Below are 16621 nucleotides of genomic sequence, written 5' to 3' on the forward strand. Positions count from 1 at the left end.
TTTTATTTTTTTGAGACAGAACCTCTCACTCTGTCGCCTAGGTTAGAGTGCAGTGGTGAAATCTTGGCTCACTGTAACCTCTGCCTCCCTGGTTCAAGTGATTCTCCTGCCTCAGCCTCCTGAGTAGCTGGGATTATAGGTGTGCACCATCACGCCCAGCTAAATTTTTTAATTTTTAGTAGAGATGGGGAGTCACCATGTTGGCCAGGCTGGTCTCAAGCTCCTGACCTCAGGTGATCCTCCCACCTCACCCTCCCAAAGTTCCAGGATTACAGGGGTGAGCCACCAGGCCCAGCCTGTCAGCATTATTTTAAATAGTGCTTATTATTTACTATTTACCTATTCACCAGGAAGCTAGAGCACACACTTGTAATTCTATAATACATTTACTTAGCTAACATGTGAAGAATGCAGCTTCTGATTTCTGTGTTAACAGATTTTGGGCAGGGTCCTTACACGAAGGCCTAAAAGTGGATGATGTACATCATCCCCACCACCATGGTTTGAAGATATAGCTGCAAATTAAAACCAAACCACATGGCTTTCTTCAGATCCTCCTTCCTGAATGTCTGACAACTGACTCTGAAGGAGGGAAGAAGCGGGGAACAGAAGCAAGCGAGCAAGCAAACATGCTTATTTCTTTGGTTCCATAAAACAGTGAAAAACCTGTATACCAGGTCCACCCTGAATCATTTTTGGATGCCACATTTTAAGAAAGTCATTGTCAAACAAGATAGAGTCTTTTCCATAGAGAAGCCAGAGCAGGGCCAGAGGTCTTCCCTTCTGGTATTTGAGAAGCAAGGAGAGATGTTGAGGAGGAGTCCTTAAGTACTTTCAGCGCAAATGGGTAGAGGGAATGTAGTGAGGTTTTCTAGATTCCAGTAACAGAATTAAAGGCAGTTAGGCAGTTTTCCGAACAGTCTAGAGCTCAGAAAAAAGACCAAGACAGAGTATGCCATGCAAGCATAATAAGCCCACATCCCAAATCACCCCCAGATAAGGCTGAATTGACAGTTTCCAAGCAGGTTATGTAAAGAAAGATTACCAATCAACCCAGTCTCTGGTCAGATTGTATGTTGGGAAAACAGATGACACAACACTGTTAAGTAAACAGGCTCTTCCTTTAAAGTGAGTCAATAAGGACAGGGGTGTCATCAGCCATGGAAATAACAAACACAGAACTTGGGATGCAGAAGGTCCCAAATGGACTATTCAAGCTTAAAGTATCTGGTAAGGAAGCATCCAGATCAAGACTCAGAATAAAAGCTTCTAAGATAAAAAAGCACAAAATATTATAAACATGAAATCTGAAATAGTCACTTTAAAGAATTTTAAAAAGTGAAAAACATTCAACTTCTAGCTTTATGATGCCAAGAGAACAAGCAGGCCCCCTAGGATAAACCTTAAGAAGGGGTCTAGGAAACGTATCAGAAGGAATCAACTCCACAGAAAGGTTGGAAACAAAAAGCAGAGATCCATGTCTCCCTGGAAACAGACTCAAAGGCACATTTTCCTCATGCAATCAGAATGAGCAAGTCTCCTACGCAGACCCAGACTACTAATAAAGAAACAAAAACCAGATACAGTGGAAAGTCTGTGTGTTTTGTCTTAATTCTGATATTAAGTGGCCATGCTATCTTGGATAGATCATTTACTCTCACTTCTGGCTCAGGTTACTTTATTTATTCAGTGAAAAATTATTGATCAATTTTATGTGTAAACATGTGCTACAGGATGGGAATACAGTGAACTAAGGGCACAATGAATCATCTTCGCCATGCTATGGGGGGAAAGATAGACTACTGAGAGGGCATGAAACCAGGGAGCCGAGCCAGGGCTAAATTTCTGAGGAGGCCATGATGAAACAGGCCTGCAACCTGGGGGGAGTTGATGGTGGATTTGAGGACAAGGCAAAGAGGAAAGGTGAGTTTAAAAAAAGAAACAGATTGCCTGAGGAACTGAGACCATGGGACTGGAGCTCAGGGCGCAGGAGAGCTCCAGGGCAGCTAAGGTAGGCAGAGAGCAGACCACACTGAGGGCCTCAGGCCACACTAAAGACCAGCCTTTACCTTACAAGAAAGGAGAAGCCACTCAATGACTGTAAGTGCGAACTGACATGATCAGATGTGTACTATGAAAAATCTTTTTTTAAGAGACAGAGTCTTGCTTTGTTGCCCAGGCTGGAGTATGGTGACATAAGCATAGCTAACGGCAGCCTTCAACTTGTGAGCTCAAGCAATCCTCCCACCTCAGCCTCCTGAGTAGCTGGGATTATAGGCGCACATCACCAGGCCTGGCTAATATATTTTCTCTTTTGTAGAGATGGGCACTTGCTATGTTGCTCAGGCTGGTCTCAAACTGTCACTCTGTCTCAGCTTCTCAAGTTGCTGTGCTTAGAGGCATGAACCACAGCACCTGGCCATGAAAAATCAGATTCCAAAATGATGGATTCTAGAGAGCTCAAGGTAAACAGGGAAGATGGAGTAGGAAGTTATTACAGCAGTAATATTACAGCAGGGTGAGATAACAAGAGCAATGGGAGGGAGAGTGATGATGGAGATGGAGAAGATGAAAGTGGGCACACTGTAAAAGATGATTAGGTGGTAGAGTCAATAGGATTTGGCATTAGAGTTAAGATCATTTCAGATTTCAGATTTTCAGATCTAGGACACTTAGCCACTAAATACAATGCAAATATTCCAACGTCTAAAAAACCCTGAAATTTGAAAATTTCTGGTCCCAGGCATTTTGGATAAGGGACACTCATCTTGTAGTTAGTAGCATTTCCTCCTGCCTCCACCTCAACTGGACCAAAGGAAAAGGGGTCGGGCATCATCCAACCTAGAGCCTTCATTTTCAAAACAGCCACATCCATACCTAAATTCCTTCTCCCCACTCACTCATCAAAGCCTGTCTTTGCTTTGGCCTTGGATGGGCTACAGTAGGGATGACCCTAATTTTACGCTCCTCCCTATATTCTAATAACACTGGTCCTGAAATGAAGAGGAAAAGAATTTCAAAAGTAAAAATGAAAACAGAAGGCAGTAGAGATGGGGTGGCTGTGAACAGAGAACAGCCTAGGCTATAGACCAAGGGATTAGCCTTGGAGAGTGCAGGTCTCAAGGTGTCCAGACACACAGCAAAGCGTACAAACTCTGAACATCACAATAGTAGGATTAAAGTTCTAATTCAACTTGGTTCCATTTTATTTTTTTCAATTATGTTTCCCCAAGAAAATTTTATCTCTGCTGTTTGTCTTAAGCCTAATCTTCTCCTTTTACAGCTTTACCCCTAATAGTAAAGTGATGGTTCACTATTTATGAAATAAACTAATATCTTTCTGCCTTTAACCTACAAGCTCTCCCTATACTCTGGCTTCAAAGTTGCATTCCTCATTAGTGAAAAGCATGCACTAGAAAGAATTATTCTATTAGGTAGTTTGTGGAAGACAACCACACCAGTGTAATGTAATCTTGTCATTACTACAAGATCTGCCTGCCTGTAGTAATGGAGCATTCCTTTGGCAAGTATTTATTAAGTACATTCCCTGCATCAGACTCTGAGCTGGGGCTGAGTGGGCAGCAAAAGAGACATGGTCTCTGCCCCATGGAGACCTGAGGGATAGACAGATTGGCCAATGGTAAGCATGTGACTAAAATGGGAACTACAAAGAAACACACATGGTGCCAAGAAGTCATCTTAATAGGTAAGCCTGGCAGTGATGAACCACCCCAGGGATTTAACACTGCCCTCTACTCTTCACGGCATGGCCAGGTTAAGGCAACTGTCCTCACCGGTATACATATACTTGGGTGCTTGTGCCTATCAGTTATAGCTCTTTTCACTCTAATACTCAGACCTTAGACTTATCTTTGGAGACTGTAAAACCTAGATTCAAATTTCAGCTTCTCATGTACTGGCTGTATAACTTACAGGAAGGTTTTAAACTCTCTGAGCATCAGTTTTCTCACTTGTTAAATAGAGATAATAACACTTTCTCTGTTGAGATTTTAAAAAGTTATTATGTATAAAACAGAGAGTATAATATTGGACATAGACTAAGCATTCAATAAGTAATAAGTACTATGTCTAAATGTCCCTGAATTTTAGTCAATGACAATAAAATCATTTAAACTAGCATTTAATGAGATTTCAAAACCCCATTCTAACACATCTGAATGCCTTTTTAGTTTTGGTAATGAAGACTCTTAACTGGAGTACTCTGAGACTATGAGTCCCTTGTTAATGTAACAATGCTGTGTTTCTCATCAAGTATTGAAGATAATTTCATATGTGGAAGAAATGCATGTCTTTTTATAATAGTGTTTTGAATAGGTAATACAGTCATATGGTTTAAAAAGAGAAAAAAAAGATACCCAGAGTATTAAAAAAAAAAAGATACCCAGAGTATCTTTTTGGTCTCGCAATCATAACCCTTCTCTGAGCAAGTCCCATGCTCCACATCCTGCTCAAGGGCTCACTATAAGATCCCTTCAGTCTTGCTATGTGCACATTTCAACAGTCAGTTTTAAGTCCTTCCCTTCAACACAAAAGGCAGCACAGTACAGATTGTTCCACCTCTTGCTTTTTCACTCAGCAGTGGACCCTGATGATCTTCCTACATCAGGACATAAAAAGTCCTCTTCTTTCTTTTACTGCTACATAATATTCTATTGCATAAACACTGTTATAATAAACGTCTTTAAGGCTACACTTCTTTCTCCACTGACAAGCTTTCCTAATTATAGTTTTGGCAGTGGGTGTGGAAAAAATGGGTAGAAATACAATATTTTCATCTGCCTTAATTGTTCTTAGTCAAAAACTAAGCAACTAATTGTTTTTGGTATATTTTATACAAACAAGCTATACAGCCACTATGCTACAGTTTTACACGAATAATTTTTCCCTTAAGTTATTTTAAAATATCTGCACTGTATTTTACACATAACAGGATCATTTTTCTTCGTGTTTATACAGGAAAAGTGCCGGCTGCTACAGTATCCAATCAGTTACCCCGAGGAGATGTCAGCTGTCAACCATGTCTATTGTAGCGATTTCCCTCTCCTCTCTCCTTTCCCTCTCTGGGTGAGCTGTCAAGTTTCTAGTTTCTGATGTGCATTTACATCACTCAATGACATCTGACAGCAGTGAAAGGCCACAGAAAACTGCTTATTGATCAGAGCAAAACTAGTTGACGGAACAGATGAGGTTGTATCACAGAAATGCAGCCACATTCAGGTGATGACATTTTGCTCCCCGTACACAAGAGCTTAATGGAATACAACTTCATTATATCATGCCACTTGTGCTTACAGCACCAAACCCATCTCCTGATTGTTTTGTCTATGTGGTGATGAGGACAATCCATTTGTGCTGGTTTCAATGTATTACTAACCCGATTTGTTCATGAACACTTGCAAACTACTTGTGAATCTGTCCTGACAAATATACCAGAAGACACTGAAGTCTCAATCTTACCAAAATCTAATTGTGCTGTCCTTAAAAAAAAAGAAAATTACCATTCAGTGAGCTATAACTGCCCAATTATACTTTAAAGTTAAACTTTTATAACACAGTGTTAAGAAGTTTCAATGGATTTTTAATTCTTGTGTCACTGTCAGGAAAAAAAAAAATTGGTAACTTGAGATACAGTCACATTTTACTTATAAACAGGAGAATTTAAGTGTTTCTAAGAACTAAAATAGCAGATTAAGCCCCTCTGCATGCAAATTGTTCCTTCAGTTATAAAGATAACAATTTAAACTACTTCCCATTTCAACTGCCAGTGTAGATAAATGACCACCAAGTTATAAATTAGTACATGTCTGGAATAGAGATCATTAAGTCAGACAGATTCTTAATATTTTGCTATGTGACTTCTCAAACAGAAGAAAAGGACAAGGCAACAAACGGGACAGAATTACAGTCCCCTGACTCCTAGGTGAAAGAATGCTAAAACTTTACCCTGAGGGCCGTCTGGCTTTTATCTCTACTCCTTAATTCCTCCCTTGGGGAGGGAGTGTTCCCACAAATTACAAATTCCCACACTACCTTAACAATTTAGCCACATCTGCATCCTATCTGTACTTGATTTTTTTTTTAATAGACTTTTTACTTTAATAAGATTTAAAGAAAACCTTATGTCACAAATAGATATGAGAAACCAGTATCACTTGCCATAAATAGGTGAGTATAAAAATGAAATATTTATTTTAAAATTACATTTCTTGTTTAAAGTTTGGAACCTGAAGTTACTCCTTCTTCCTTAGAAAGAGGGATCAGCAAATTAAAACCAAGTTAAAGTTTTTGGAGAATTTTTTAGGGTGGTGGAGAAAATGACATAGGATTAAAAGATAAGTGAAAAGAGAGTAACGTTCTTCCTTTTGAGTCAATGTTATTCAATGTCTAGGCACCAATTAAATCATCTCCCGTGGCACTGATGGCCTGTATCCAAACCCAGAGAACATGAGCCGAGTAAGCTGCATGAGCAGGGGCTGGAGTCACGCTGCTAGGGCTTGAATCCTGCCTCTGCCGCTGACTGTGTGGCCCCCACAAGTTCCTACACCTCTGTGTGCCTCACTGTCCTCTCATCTATAAAAGGAAATAGCAACAGCATATGAACCCTAAAGAATTGCTCTGAGAAGTAAATGAGATTATGCATGTCAAGTTCGAAATATTTTCACTTCACACACTTTCTGTTCTAGGGCTACATAGGAACAAAAATTTGATTCAAATCAGACCCACTATGCTGTACTCATAATTAGTAAGACACATGACTACCATTAAATACAATCTTGTAAAGTACTTGTACACTGACAGACAGGACAGCAGCATGTGGAACCCAGAGCAAGCCAGGTGTGGGGTACTATGTGGAGAGGCACCACCCTGGCTGTTCCCAGACAGGCCCAGGTCTACTTCTGTAATCCCAGCACAAATGTCAATACTACCACCTTGTACTTTCAAAAACATTTCAGTTTGGATGCCAAGTTGTATGGTCACCCCAAGAATGCAGAGGAACACTTCACTACCTGCAGGTTCTGTGGTCTTAGAGCTCTCTGTGTATACCTGAAGTGCCTGTGGTTGTTTTATACGAATTTGTTGCATATACACATTCTCCTGACTCTTCACTGTTATTCTGTCTCCACTGTCTATTTGAATTTACTACATAGTAGGTACTTAATTGTGGCTGAATGATTAATCCTGAGACATCCACAACTAATGGATTACCATAAACCTGCTAGGACTGAGTTCAACCAGGAAAGTAGTAAATGGTCAGGGTCAGGTGAAAATTATTTGAACATGAGTTGCCAGGTAATATCTCTAAATCTGCAACCTGTAATTATAAACCTGCTCTTACAGATGAAAGTAATATCTGAGTCGGAAAGAGAGAAGGATCTCGAAATAGTGCTCAGGAAGTTGGACAAATCTCCCATCAGTGTTCCTAGGGTAATTATAGGCTGAATATCCTTTATGTGAATTGCTTAAGACTAGAAATGTTGCAGATTTAGTAACTGTATTAAACTTACTGGTTGAGCATCCCAAATCTGAAATATCTCAGTGAGCACTTCCTTTGAAAATCAGGTTAGCACTCAAAAAGTTTTGAATTTTGGAGCATTTCAGATTTTTGAATTTGGGATGCTCAACCTGTATAAATTTCTTGAATGCAGTTAAGAAGTAGTGCCGGTATATCCTAAGCCTCCTGGATGAGTGGCTGAGGCAGGCCACCTATGATCAATATAGTAAAGACCCAGAATCATAGACTTCTGCTTAGGAGTGGTGGGACCTCTCAGGGTGTGCTGGTAGAATGAACCCAACTGTCAGGTACTATCTGTCCCCCACACCCCTTCCCTCCTCCTACTTCCCAGTCTCCCACTTCCCTCCACTCTCTATCCCTAGCTGGTAACTTCAGAATGGAATCAGGACCCTTACCTAACCCCCATGCCCCACCCACAAAACCCATGAAGTCAACTATGCCTATTTAGTCTTGTTTCACTTCTACACAGCTGGAATGTGGGTTATAAAAACACAATACATTCTAACATACTTTCACTGAGGACATTAAGGACTTGGAAGAACTTTTCTGAACAGACACATATATGTTCTTACACACTTACTTAAAATGTTTCCTGGGAAAATTGCTTGAACCCGGGAGGCAGAGGTTGCAGTGAGAGCTGAGACCATGTCATTACCCTCCAGCCTGGATGACAGAGTGAGACTCCATCACACACAAAAAAAATGTCTCCTGGAAAACAACACCCACACACAGCTTGCTAGAAGCTGACTATGGCTCATGAGTGGGGAAATGCCAGACGGCCACTGCGCTCCAAACAAGCCTGGGGCATCAGGCTGTCTTCCTTCCACATGGGTCTAAAGTGGTGGCATTTTTTTTCCAGTTAAACTCCATGGAGTTTAAGCGAAAGCCAAAAGAACAATTAATCTCAATTTATTATCAATATGAAACATTTAGCTTTCTTTGTGGACAATGTTCCTTTGGTCAGAGTTAACTTTAAGAGCATATTCAATAGAATTAGACATATTAAGCTGAATTATCTGATGACCATGTAAATTATAAAATTGTCTATAAAATACAGAAAAAGCTGTAACTATAAGAAACATTTTTAAATACTAGGATCATGTAATTATAGATTTGTAGAAAAGGCTAGACACTTAAAGAACTTCAAATAATTAAGAAATAATTTTTTTAAAAAGACTAGGTATTCCACTGGGTAATGCTTTAACAACCCATCATTCTCAAGCTTCTTTTGCTATAGGGTCTAAAACTATGTTAAACTTAACCCACAGAACCCAAGAATTTATAAGAGCTTCAAAAATATATATAAGGTCTCCTGTTCCTACCTTGCCATTTAACTATAGGATCAATTAGACTTAACATTCATACATTTGTGTTTTCAATATTAATATGCATATTTATGTCTTTTATTGTAATTATTGGAACATACTGTGACTTTGAACAAATCTGTAAATAGAGTATTTTAATTAGAAAGTAGTCCACCAATAGAAGGGCTTTGTTACATCATTAATGCAACAAAGCAGAAGCTTATCAAAATTACAAAAATTTTAAAACATACCCTTCTCAAACAGATTCAGAAAGTAATTATGCTTTAAATTACAGGAGCATGAACTGGATACACCACAGTAAACCAAAACTTCAGGTTAATTAGGAAACAAAACTCAACATTTAAGCACATGGCCTAAAGCTTCCCCAGTTTTAAAACTTCATTCAACATCAGCCTTCATTCATGCAACAAAGATGAGCTGAATAGCGTGTGGGTGCCCAGTCCACAGGAGATAATTAGATGCAGAAAGCATGATTTGCAGATCAAACGTCACACACCAGTAGCAGAGGGATAGACCTGTTCACTGGGCAAAACACAATGCAAAAGTTGATATAAAAGAAACATAAACAGGGTACATTAAAAGTCCAGAGAAGGCCAGGCACTGTGGCTCAGGTCTGTAATTCTAACACTTTGGAATGCTGAGGTGAGTAGATCACTTGAGCCCAGGAGTTCGAGACCAGACTGAGCAACATGGAGAAGCCCTGTCTCTATAAAAAGTACAAAAATTACCCAGGCGTGGTGGCACATGCCTGTGGTCTAAGTGACTAGGGAGCCTGAGGTGGGAGGATCACCTGAGCCTGGGGAGATTGAGGCTGCAGTGAGCCATGATTGTGCCACTGCACTCCAGCCTGGGTGACGAAGTAAGACCCTGTATCCAAAAAAAGTGCAAAGGAGAGTGCAACTACCTCTGTCTGGGGCATTTAGACAATGATTCACAGAAATACCTTTGTTTCTGAGTAGGGTACTGGGGTCTCTGTGTACAGGGTGAACATGAGACTGAAGAGGTTGGGGATGCCTCAGGCCTAGGGAATAGGTAGGAAGATACAGATCCAGAATTGCTATGATACATCTGTGCAACAATGGCAGATTAATACGAGTTGAAACTTGGTTGAGTCTGGGGGCAGAGAGTCATCAAAAGGAGGGGAACTGAACTGGCTAAGAGATGGTTATAAAGGTAAGCTGAGACAAGACCGGGAAGGGGCTCTCTGAACCATATGCATGGTAAATGCACCTGATAGCAACAACTTAAGCATACCCTGAGGATGACCCTGCATGGCAGAAAACATTTGAACATGTGTACTGGGCTATGGAATCCAGGAGTGGGCAATACAAAGATTCTGTTCCTTGTCTACAGGAACATCTGAGCCCACATCCCCTCCCATAGAATATAAGGTGAACAGAGTGAGGCCCTGAGTTTCATGTGGAATGAAGACTGCCAGGTGGAGGTTGTTAGAGAGAAGGTGTTAAGTGGAAACTCTATATTAAACTGCATGCTTTTTGCAAGTGGTTGTGGTTTTCCTGCCCAGCTCACTGCCACTGAGCTGTGTGGTTATCCTTCCCAGTCCTCTTCCATTTCCCCTGTATGTAAACAATAAAACCTCATGTCTCCTTTGCTGGCTCTGTGTCCCTTCTTCAGTCTCTTGAAGCTGATGCCATCCCCACTAGAGTCAAAAGGGGTTCAGCACTACACTACACCTACAAGTCTGACCTTCAGGCTATAGAGAGCCAAGAGGCAGTAGAAATATTCAGAAAGGCAAACTCAAAACAGGTACGGAGAGACACAGCAGAGGAAAGCCTATGAGAAGAGTGGCACTGCCACCACGAGTACACAGGAAAGGCGGGTGAACAAGGAGGAGTGTGAGCAGGGGCCAGAGGCCACAGGGACAAAGAGCCAAATGCCCAGATGAGGGAGAGAAAATGACTGTTCTTATGTTTTATGTTAAACTGGGTAGATAGTGAAGCTCAAGCTCAGACTCATAAAGATGCAGAAAACAAAAGAATATTGTTTATGGAAGAGAGAAAGATGGAATGGAGATAATGCAATCAGTTTTGGGACATCCTGAAATTAGGATGTCCTACAGAATGACCAGGAACAGACACCCAGTAAGAAGCAAGTCAGAGCAGAGTGATTCCAAATGGGTCAATGTGGAGGAGGATCCTGGAAGCAGGCATCTACCAGGCACCTCTGTTATTACCCCAAGGTCAAGATCAGGTAGAACATATGTGTATGACACATCCCAGGGAGAGAATGGAGGGTCAAGATCCTGTAAGATGAGTCTGTGAAGTCCAAGGGCAATGACAGGAGACAAAAGTCAAAAGAGTGAGAGGCCAAGTAAACCTTCAATGCGAACAGGAGTACAGAACAAAGGGAGCAGCAGGGCAACAGCATCCAGGACACAGGCAATAAATGGGATGCCCAAATACCTCCCACAGACCAGCCCTGCTGGACCAGGCTGATAGTTTCTAAATTCCTAGAATATTTATTATATCTTTGTGTTTTGTCCCTAACCATATCCTAGCTTTAATTGTTGTTTAACTACAATCTCTTCAAATAGCCTATAAATTCCAAAAAGATATCGCATTTTATAAATCTTCTACATTCTCCTTATTGTCCCCCACAGTCAATGCATACAGTAGGAATGAATAAATACTTAATAAAAAGAAAACTAAGCTATATTTCCAGAGATCCAAAGCTTAGGTACACTGCAATAGTTCTTCATCATAAATACTAGCAGTATTTTGCCTTTTTTTTTTTTGAGATGGAATTTTGCTCTTGTCACCCAGGCTGGAGTGCAATAGTGTGATCTTGGCTCACTGCAACTTTTCAGGTTCAAGTGATTCTCCTGCCTCAGCCTCTTGAGTAGCTGGGATTACAGGCATGCGTCACCACACCCAGCTAATTTTTGTACTTTTAGTAGAGATGGGGTTTCACCATGTTGACCAGGCTGGTCTTGAACTCCTGACTTCAAAGAGATACACCCATCTCAGCCTCCCAAAGTGGTGGGATTATAGGCACGAGCCACCACACTCAGCTACATTTTGCCTTTTTAAGACATATAAATCATTTTTTCCCTCTCAAAAAGAAACATTACTTATAATGGTAATAGAATAAATTTTTGGCTCTTCGTTCTTTAAAAAGATTTTATCCTTTCCCAGTTGTTTTCCTTTTTATTTTTTGAAACAGAGTCTCACTCTGTCGGCTGGAATGGAGTGGTGTGATTTCAGCTCACTACCCCCTTGTCCTCCCAGGCTCAAGCAATCCTCCTGCCTCAGCCTGCCAAGCAGCTGGGACTATAGGTGTGTGCCACCATACCTGGTTAATTTTTTATATTTTTCGTAGGAGTGGGGTCTTACTACATTGCCCAGGCTGGTCTCAAACTCCCAGGCTTAAGCAGATTCTCCTGTCTTGGCCTCCCAAAGCACTGGGATTACAGATGTGAGCCAGTACACCAGGCCCTCAGTTATGTTTTCTATACCACACTATTTTTACATGGCCATAGAGAACCAAATGTTGAACTTTTTTTTTTTTTTTGAGACAGAGTCTTGCTCTGTTGCCCAGGCTGAAGTGCAGTGGCCTTAGCTCACGTAATCTCTGCCTCCTGGGATCAAGCAATTCTCCTGCCTCAGCCTCCTGAGTAGCTGGGATTATAGGCATGTGCCACCATGCCCAGCTAATTTTTGTTTTTAGTAGAGATGAGATTCCACCACGTTGGTCAGGCTGGTCTCAAACTCCTGACTTCGTGATCTGCCCACATCAGCCTCCCAAAGTGTTGGGATTACAAGCATGAGCCACTGTGCCAGCCTTGAATTTAATTTCCAGTGCCCAGACCTGCATGTTCTCTGTTCTTAATTTAAAAAAAAAAAAAGTTTAATAGTTCACATTTTAAAAATTGCTGCTACACGTACTCTCAAAATTATAACTGTGAGGTGATTGATATGTTAATTAGCTTGATTGTGGTAATCATTTCACACTGCATATGTATTATCAAAAACATCACAGCCTGGGCAACATAGTAAGACCTCATCTCAAAAACAAAAACCAAAAAACAAAAACAAGTAGTTGGGTGTGCTAGTATATACCTGTGGTCCCAGCTACGCAGGAGTCTGAGGAGGGGGTATCACCTGAGCCTGGGAGTTCAAGACAGCAGTGGTCCATCTGTGATTGCACCACTACACTCCAGACTGGGCAAGAGAGTGAGACCCTGTCTCAAAAAACAAACAGAAAACCCCACATCTTAAATCCATACAATATTTATTTGTCAATTGTACCTCCATAAAGCTGGAAAAAAGGGAGAGATAAAGATTTTTTAAATTGGCTCTACTAAAGTCCTTGAGGTTTCTACCTGAGTTATCAATCCTAATAAGAAAAACTTTCCCCAACTCTCCTATAAGGATTATCCCCCCAAGAGCATACACTGCCCTGGGGGGCTAATAGCTCACTGCATTCCTTCATCATTATACGATAAGCACCTAGCAAAGAATCAAGAAAGTGTTGAAGGAACTTTTTTTATTCAACAGAAGGGGCCAGGCACAGAGCCTCACGCCTGTAATTCCAGCACTGTGGTAGGCAGAAGCAGGTGGATTACTTAAATGCAGGATTTGAGTCCAGCTTGGGCAACATGGTGAAACCCCGTCTCTAGCCAGGTGTGGTGGTATGTGCCCGTGGTCCCACCTATATGGGAGGCTAACATGGGAGGATAGATTGAGCCTGTGAGTTCGAGGCTTCTGTGAACTATAATTGTGCAATTGCACTCCAACCTAGGCAACAAAAACTAACCTGTCTCAAAAACTAAATAAAAATAAAAATATTCAACAGAAGCAATACTGATAGACTGTATGTTAAACTAATTTCTTCTGGTGGAAATCGTATATTTCTATGGACTCCATGATAGCTGAAGGCATGTTCACTCAAGCTACTGCTGCTACTGCCTATGCCAAACATCTGCCAGAACCCTACCAATAGCAAGGGATTTAGTAGTCTAGCTCTAAAGTCACCATGACTCCGGGGCAGGTGTATGTTGAAGACTACAGGAGTGAAAAGAGCAGAAGAGACTGTGCTCTTCAGGTGGGGCAGAGATCTCACAGAGGAGTCTGGCAGCAGGTGGAGAAAGTTATTCCAGTAAGAATAGTAAAGAAAAAGCTTCAAGCATCAAGGAAAAGAAGCTCTCAAAAGTGGCCAGGACAGCCCACCACCAATAATACACACACACTGTAAGCCTCTAGACACCCTCCCGTGTACACCCTAGGATGGGGACACTTTCAAGGTTCTCTGATTCCAGTTCCTGGACTCTGATTTGTGAAATACCCCATCAACCACATTTGGCCTTCCGGCTTAGGAATAAGAAACCATGTAGACCTGATTCTCAATTCTGGCTGCATATTAATTACCTGCAGAACGTTTTGAAAATATCAGTGCTCACGCCTTCAACCCAACCACTTAGAAACTGTGGGTAGAAAACAGTATAAACAGAAACATCTACCCATCATAAAAATTCAGTGGATATTTTTCCATATTTATTTTTATTTCATTTTATTTTAGGAAACAAAATGTTATTGATTCAGCTAAAGCCCTACACTGAACCTACAAAACAAACTCTCCGTTCCCAGACCAAAGAACTCAAAGCTGGAGAAAATCTGAGCTCTGCCTATACACAAACTCAGAGTGCTGCCACAGCAGCTGGAGCCCAGACCCTCTAACCCCAATGCACGTGGCCCACTGTCCTGTCCCACACTGCCTGCAGGGCCTCAGATCTGGAAAGGGTTTTTACTTCAAGTACTATTAATTTAAAGAGTTATAAATGGAAAGGAATTTTGAGTAAGCCCCACTGCATTTTAATTGCCATCTGTATCATGTCTATTTTCCTCCTTTGAAAAAATTATAACTCAGGAAATGAAAAAAAAAAGAACACATCTTCATTTTTATTATGTGTATCAGGGAAAATAGGGTTGAAGCTGATTTAAGACTGACTCTGTAGGAGCGCATCTATGCCCTAGAGTTCCACAAGGGTCCACTCAGTCATCATGAATCTTCCCTAAGTCATTCTTCACGAAATGAACATTAACATTCTTCTGAATGAAAAAACTGCATGTAAGTATTTCAGGTGACAGATCACAATTCCAACATCACCCCTCTGACACTTGCACACAACAGCTCTCCAGAACATTGGTATAACCTCAATTTGCACTGCTCAGCTGAAGAAAGCATTCTCCAATACTGCTAATCTTAGTATGAAAGACCTGTAAATGAGTTTAAGTGAGCATCACGCTGTTTTTCCCCTAAGAAGCAACAGAAGACATAAAGTCAAATACTTTTACTTTTTTGAAGAGCTGAACAGGACAGTGAGCCCCTAGAAAAAAGCCTCAGACCTTTAATCAATTAAGTTCCACTAATATTACTGTATAGGAAACTTGAAACTTCAGGATTATGTAACAAGATAGGGAACAGTTTCTTCTGTTACAGAAAACCTAGAAATTCTGAAGAGTAGCCTCATAAATGTATAGAGGACCTAAAAATACTTGTTAAGAAAGTCCTCAACTGGCAAGCATGCATGTGCAGGCACACACACACATTCACTGCATGTTAATTTTTTTTTAATAATATTTTTGTATTGTCACAAATAAGTATTTGGTGTGATGAAATCCCTACCCCAACCCCTGAAAAAGGTTTCTGGAATATAGTTCTATACTAGCAGAGTGACATACAAAAGTTGAAAATGATCCATTCCTTCCATTTAACATGTTAACATGTTAGTCTATATGCTGTCTTCTAATTCTTAAGAATGCATCCAAAATAAATATTTTCACATATACATAAGGGCTCATATAAGGTAGTGTGGTAGCAGAAACAGGGAGAGAAACATTGATGTCATGCTTTATTAAGATAGTCTAAGAAAATTTTTTTAAATAAAAAAAAGTGGTACAAACATTCTGGCTTACTTTTGGGAACTCTGGTTTAAAAGACAAAAATTGCCATGATAATTTTGGAAATTCCTCTAATGAGATCTTTGATTTCCATTTAATGTACACAGTGACACCTACTGGCATACTGATGAGGCAATGAAGACAAGATGCGAAAATTCACACACAGGCAGAGACCTCTGAAGTAGACATGTTTACATTGTGAAATGACACTTACGTAAAATATTATAAAACACTGTATTGATTTAATACTAGAAAGAAGCAAGAGAAAAGCTCACATGTGTGCTTTTCAATTCTAACTTAATGACACCATGAGACTGACACACACAAGGTTTAGAGGCCTGACTTCAGTGTTCTGTTCACATTTTCCAAAAGCCATAAGTATTTATGTTTGGTGGTTAGAGTTAAACCTCAAACCTCACTAAGATCAATGTTTGGCTAAGGGCAGTCACATAACGTGATAATTTTTAAAAATCATATAAACTAAAAAAATAGTCGTTGGGAGGGGTTAGTTGCTTTATAAACAAGCTGTGGCCTATTATAAATAAGCTATGGTCTATCACAGAAACAAGGCAAGACTCATAAGACTTTTTTTCCTAACAGTACATATCCTATTGTTGAATTTGGCCAGAGAGATAAATAACTTCAGGATGAAGCAGCTGGAAAAAATATGGGCAAGTGAGTAGAGCATCCATCAGAAGTCTGGCAACTAAAGGTAGTGTAACTTGACAATAGAAATAAAAGGGCCTATGGCTAGATAGAACAGGAGGCTCCAGAGATGACAGGAACGGTGGCTGCCACCAAAGTCAACATGGTAGGAGAGCCTTCGCCAGCTGCAGCTAAGT

General features: G+C 40.5%; 1 protein-coding gene and 1 long non-coding RNA gene across 11 annotated transcripts in view; both read right to left on the reverse strand.

Annotated features, from left to right (window-relative positions):
• SNX24 (sorting nexin 24) overlaps positions 1–16621 on the reverse strand; it is a 178669-nt gene that overhangs the window by 103435 nt on the left and 58613 nt on the right. The window lies entirely within an intron of this gene.
• Positions 1–16621, reverse strand: part of LOC144581407 (uncharacterized) — a 47145-nt gene continuing 30524 nt past the window's right edge. The window contains exon 2 of the long non-coding RNA XR_013532121.1: positions 1–16621. This exon is cut by the window's right edge and continues 16042 nt beyond it. This is a non-coding gene — a long non-coding RNA (uncharacterized LOC144581407).

The sequence above is a fragment of the Callithrix jacchus genome, chromosome 2, assembly GCF_049354715.1.
Source record: "Callithrix jacchus isolate 240 chromosome 2, calJac240_pri, whole genome shotgun sequence".
NCBI lineage: Eukaryota > Metazoa > Chordata > Mammalia > Primates > Cebidae > Callithrix > Callithrix jacchus.